We start from the raw sequence: 6,000 nt of genomic DNA, 5'->3' as shown, positions 1-6,000 counted from the left end.
TAGATTTTGTTTTCTTTAGCTTTCGGCGTCCAAGCTACATTCGATCTCTATTTAATGCCTGATGAAGTCCCGTTCAGAGGCGAAACACGTGTCGCAATATGGGTGTAGAGTCAATAACGGTCGGAATTTGATCACCAATAGAGATGATAACGCTTCCAGTAGCGGTGATCAGGTTCGCGCACTGAATATTTGTGGTCTCACACATGCTTTATTGTAGCGGAATCTAGACACGCGGTAGCGTGTCAAAGCCGAGTTTCAAGTAAGAGTACTGGCGAGCAGCACCGTGTGTATATTTACACGAACCATTTGGAGCCACTTTTGACCCCCTCATAACTCGAAAACTCTTTCACATAAACCTATCAAATTTGGTTCATATATTGAAACTTGCGAGATAAATATGTGTTCCAAATTTCATAAACATATCTCAAACGGTTATTTAGATATTAACGTCCAAATATCGTCATTTTTATCACTGATCAACTATAGATCAAAATTATAACCCACTTCCAGATGACCTAGGAAGTACAAATTTGGCATGCAGATAGGTAATTAGGTGAATATAAAGGAAAATATCTGAAACTGGTAAATTGTTATCATTAAAGAAAATAATATAAATATATTAAGTAATGTATCTGTTATTGTAAATGTAGTATATGGTCATAAAATTAAGTGGGTTACCAAGTCATCAGCGCCGTTCTTACATACGTAGTGTTCTTTAAACCTTGGTTGCTCTTATCATTGGAAGGTGGTTTTACCAATACGCACTAGTTTTACTTGGCCTCAATATTTTTTAAAATTTCTTTCAACTGAGACTAGGGTTGCCAACTTTTTTTGGCAAGTTTTTGATGGGAAGAAAATAAAGTATTAGGAAAAAAAAAATTCTCAAACTTTATATTTTTTTTTCTTTAAAATTTTTGTGTGCTTTTAACACAAGAGCTGTGACAAATGTCACAACTCACAATTAGCATCTAACATTTGCAAATCGTTATGTATCCATAATGAATAATTTGTTTTACGCATAATAAAGGTTGTAAATAAAGTACTTTCGCATACTTTATTTGTATGTAAAAGTATAATTACCAAAACTAAAGTAGGATACGTTATTATAAATTATGGTTGGCAACCCTAACTGAGACTGATAATCCATTGTTCCGTTTCCTTAAGGTTGCGTGGAAAGTATTGCTTTCAGCAATAAGGCCTGGTTTATTGTAACGATACATCCTTTGATATATTGTTTGTGTCTCTTTACTATATACTTTTATATTCTTATGAACATGTTATGTGTGTGGCTAGTAATTATATTGTTTATATATTGTTATATATTGTTTATATCTATCTATCTATATGTTGGAAATAAAGTATATTCTATCTATCGATCATAGATTTATCGCCCAATGGTTGAAATTAGGAGGGAAGGGAATTGTTAGTAATGTTATGTAATACTATGTTATCTGTGGTAATGTGGACCCATGACCATGGGGTCATAGTAATGGTACTAACAATGCCCCATGTCAGGTTAACACGCGGTTCCCCCTGGAAACCATTGTGATAAATTCCTGGTGAATTAGTCATGATGGGCTAACTGACCTGACCTCATGCTCATCTTATCATCCTCCACTGGTGCCCCGCCAGCGTATACCGTTAGCGCAGATGGGTGCACCATTCCATATAAGATCATGCATAAAAAAAATGATCGAAATTCAACCCTAATTAATTTGTATTAAGGTTCTATTTTCAAAGACTATATACTTCTATGCGTTTGTGTCAAGTACATGGTAGTGTGTGTAATGTTATTTCATTGAATTAATGTATTTTTATGTATTATTTAAAAAAAATATTAGGATTCTGCACTCCTTCTCTATTTAAGAAGTAGAAAGTAAAGTTTTTTTTTACGTATATCACTATACAGATTCAATTGAGAAAAACTGGCATAAAACTCAATTCTTACTTTATTTTTTTTAAAAACCAGTTTACTTACAATGTATATTTATATAGGTGTCTACGTCTAACATTAAATGAAAATCCCGTGCATGAACAACTATTGCCATGCTCGCTCGTCATTCAAGTAATCGTTAAGTGACTCAGAATATGCTTTGCTCACTAAATGTTATTTAGAAGCTATTCAAAATTAATTAGTCCCTGCAAAATTAATATACGGTAACAAATATCTCAAATAAAACAATTGTTAAGTAGCGCCATCTAGCGATTAGTAGTGGTACTACCAATTCATAAATGAAACTGTCGGATGAATGTAGTTTTATATTCTCTGTACAGATGGCAGCACTACACGTAAACGTAAAATGATAATCTATGTATAGATATTATTATTATCTGTAAACATGTAATATAATGATCTAAATTTTGTATCTGTAACAATATCATCTATTTTTTTTACAATTTCATGCTTTTTTTATCATATTTATTCGTACCTCGAAGGCGGGAAATAGTTATGAAGAATTTTTAAGAGCTACTAGACAACTGATACAAATACATAGATATATTTTTTTCTCAAATACATACATATTGTATATAGAATACACCCAGACCGATATGAACAATCATGAATACTAATATTATGCGCCGTGCGAGGAATCGAACCGGCGACCATCGGACGTAAAGCGGTGTGCTAAACCACTAGACCACAGAGGGATATTTAAATACAGAGTAGATAATGGTGACGTCAGTGCAGTGCATTACTAACTTTCCAGCATAGTTGATAAGATATAGTATCTCGTATATCGCGGGGGATTGAATCCGCCTCCCTATTTGGAGTCCGCGTGTTTTGTCTCAAATTGTCTACTCAACTGTGTCGTTCCAGATCACCTGACATATTTATTTGTTACTAGCTGTTCCCGCGACTTCGTCCGCGTGGAATCTAACTTTATTTTTCTAAAATAAAAGTAGCCTAAGTTACTCCTTACTACATCAGTTACCTGCCAAAAAAAGTCCCGTCAAAATCATTCAAGCCATTTCAGAGATTAGCCGGAGCAAACAGACAGGCAGACAAAAATTTTTAAAAATGTTATTTTGGTGTAAATACCGTATTTATATTCATATGCGTGTAGTAAAAACGGTTATTTCAATATTACAAACAGACACTAAAAAAAATTAAGCAGTTTTTAATATTCATTTTTTCTCAAAGCTGTCTCATCACACGAAGAAAGAACAAGAAACTTGTTGCTGTTTTAAAAAATTATTGTAACTTTACATTTTTAAGTACAATTGTGATATTACGGTTTTGTCAAAAGCAAATAGTGTATTCCGTGTTCAGTGAAAAGGTATCAAACATAGAATAGAATAGAATAGAATAGAAAATAATTTATTCAAATAAACTTAATTAAAACACTTTTGAATAGTCATAACAATTTTTTTTTTATCTACCGCTCATTTGGAAAGCTGTCTCATCACAAGAAGAACGAGCAAGAAACTTGTGTGTTACTCTTTTAAATAATCCTTGTAAGTTCACATTTACAAGTCGAAATGTGTGAATTCAAACTACCAACCAGCACTAATTTATTACGGTCAAATATAAATATACAATAAGATTAAATCAGTCGAAGTGATAAGAGCAGACCAGTCCCTACAAGCAGCACTCGTTCACGAGTATGACGGATGTACCAGCCATAATTTCTCTTTAATATTAGTAGGCATATAGAATTGCTTTTATGCGTTATATACCTATCCTTTTAGGTAGACATATGACCCACTTGACCCCATTGACTGTGTCAGAAGCAACTCAACGCTGCTGATGTAATCTAAATTGGTTTAAATCACAATTACCTACTGCCCATCGTATCATATAACATCGTGAAATCCGACGTATGAGCTCTATAAAGCCATTGTGTGCGTAATATTCGCAGGCCGCAGTGGTCTAGCGGTTTAGCACATTTCTTTCATACTGATGTTCGCGGGTTCGATTCCTCGTACGGTACATAAAATTATATTAATGAATAGAATAGAATAGAAAATCATTTATTCAAATAAACTTACATTGAAGTATTTTTGACATTTATTTGAATGATATCACTCAGATATAGGCATTACGGAGGTCTAAGATGTTACGAATTTTATCAAAAAAAATCACTGCCTCATCTCACCCTGCGACCTAAACACAGATCGTCAATGAGTACTGCTTGTAGAGACTGGTCTGCTCTAATCACTATGACTGATTTCCTCTTATTAATTATTTAACTAGTTGGTTGTATATTTTAATTTTTTTTTCTATTTGAATATTCAATTGAATTAGTGCTAATCGGTAGTTTGTATTCACACACTTAAATGTAAAGTAACAATAAAATTATTTAAAAGAGCAACACGCAAGTTTCTTGCTCGTTCTTGTGACGAGACGGCTTCCCGAATGAGCGGTAGATTAAAAAAAAATTGATGAAATTCAAAAGTGTTTCAATTAAGTTTATTTGAATAAAGGATTCTGTTTCTACATTTTATCGCGTTAATAATGATTATGCGAACGAATTCACAGGTGAAACTTTTATTAGCCATATTTAGCCGATCTGCCAGCGCAGAAAATAATCATCAAATCATTATGATGCTTTGAATAATACGCCTTTATCTGTGATTATTTGATTAAAAAGTATATTAAACATATTATCTGTACACGAAACGATATATTAAAAGTATATGTGTACTTTTACGACTGTTGTGAGTATTTGTAACATGGAATGGTTGACAATTTTTTTCATATTGACCGTTTGCGCGATTCTCTTGTTGTTTCTTTTTGTGGGCGTCGTATGGATTGTATCCACTATCTATTGGCTGAGTAAGTATTTTTATAAGTCACTTACTAGAATGTTATCATCGATTTGTTTTTTTTTAATTAATTATTATGTTTTCAACATTATTTTTTTTGTAAACAAGCTTACGCCATCTGGTGGTAAATGGTTACTGTAATCTATGCACGCCCCAATGACGAAGGAACTCACGTGCGCGTTGCCATCTCTTAAGCAACCTTAATATACCAGGGGGAAGGGGATTGTGAGTAATGTGGACTCTTGACCCCATTGCTATCAATGTCAGGTTGACCTCCACGCGGTTCCCCCTGGAAACCATCGTGATAAATTACAAGTGAAATTGTCACGATGGGCTAACTGATCTGACGTCATGCTCATATTATCCTCTAGTGGCGGGTGTATCATTTCATTATCACAAAAAAAACCTTAATATACCCTTCTTGAGAAACCCCATGCTGTAGTCTCGTGAGAAAACCTCGGCAGGTAGTTCATTCCACAATGTAAGTGTACGCGGGAGGAAGCTCCTCTGAAACCGCACGGTCTGCGACTTAGGTTATAGTGTGATGATGAATTCCCTGTCGATTAGCCGTGGTCATTGCCGTGGTAAACAATTTACAAAGTCATTTGCGTCGTTACCTTTGTATATATCATTACTCTGAGATTCGAACTGCTAGTCCTCAGACTGAAGTCGTATACGTTAGGCGAGAGTTGGCCTTCAGCCGCTCCATAAGTCCTTCCTTTGGTTTGTCGTTCCATTTGCACTCGCCTCCTATCGTCCGGTAAAGCTGTAAAGGCCAGCTGCATTAGAATATTTAAAAAATATGTACATCGTTATATTTTTTAAATTGCTTGCTTTGTAAGCTGTTTCTGTTAGAATCCATTAGGCAGTTGTCCTTCAGCCGCTACGGCCAACAGCTAATGCTTGACCGCAGCTGGCATTTACAGCTTCACCGGACGATAGGAGGCCATAAAACCAAAGGAAGAACTCCTGAAGGACAACTCCCGCCTGACAGTTATGACTTCCGTTTGAGGACTAGCAGTTCGAATTTCAGAGTAATGCCTATTACTAACTATAGCTAGCCTATTACTCACTAAACGATTATTTGAATGACGAGCGTGCATGGCAATAGTTGTTCATGCACGGGATTTTCATTTAATGTTAGACATAGACACCTATATAAATATACATTGTAAATAAACTGGCTTTAAAAAAAACGTAATTCAATTGAGTAGTTCTTCTCAATTGGATCCA

The sequence above is a fragment of the Achroia grisella genome, unplaced genomic scaffold, assembly GCF_030625045.1.
Source record: "Achroia grisella isolate CSIRO2021 unplaced genomic scaffold, CSIRO_AGI_Agris_v1 utg1419, whole genome shotgun sequence".
Classification (NCBI taxonomy): Eukaryota; Metazoa; Arthropoda; class Insecta; order Lepidoptera; family Pyralidae; genus Achroia; species Achroia grisella.
The sequence above is the reverse complement of the archived record's forward strand: the minus strand, read 5'-3'. Positions refer to the sequence as shown.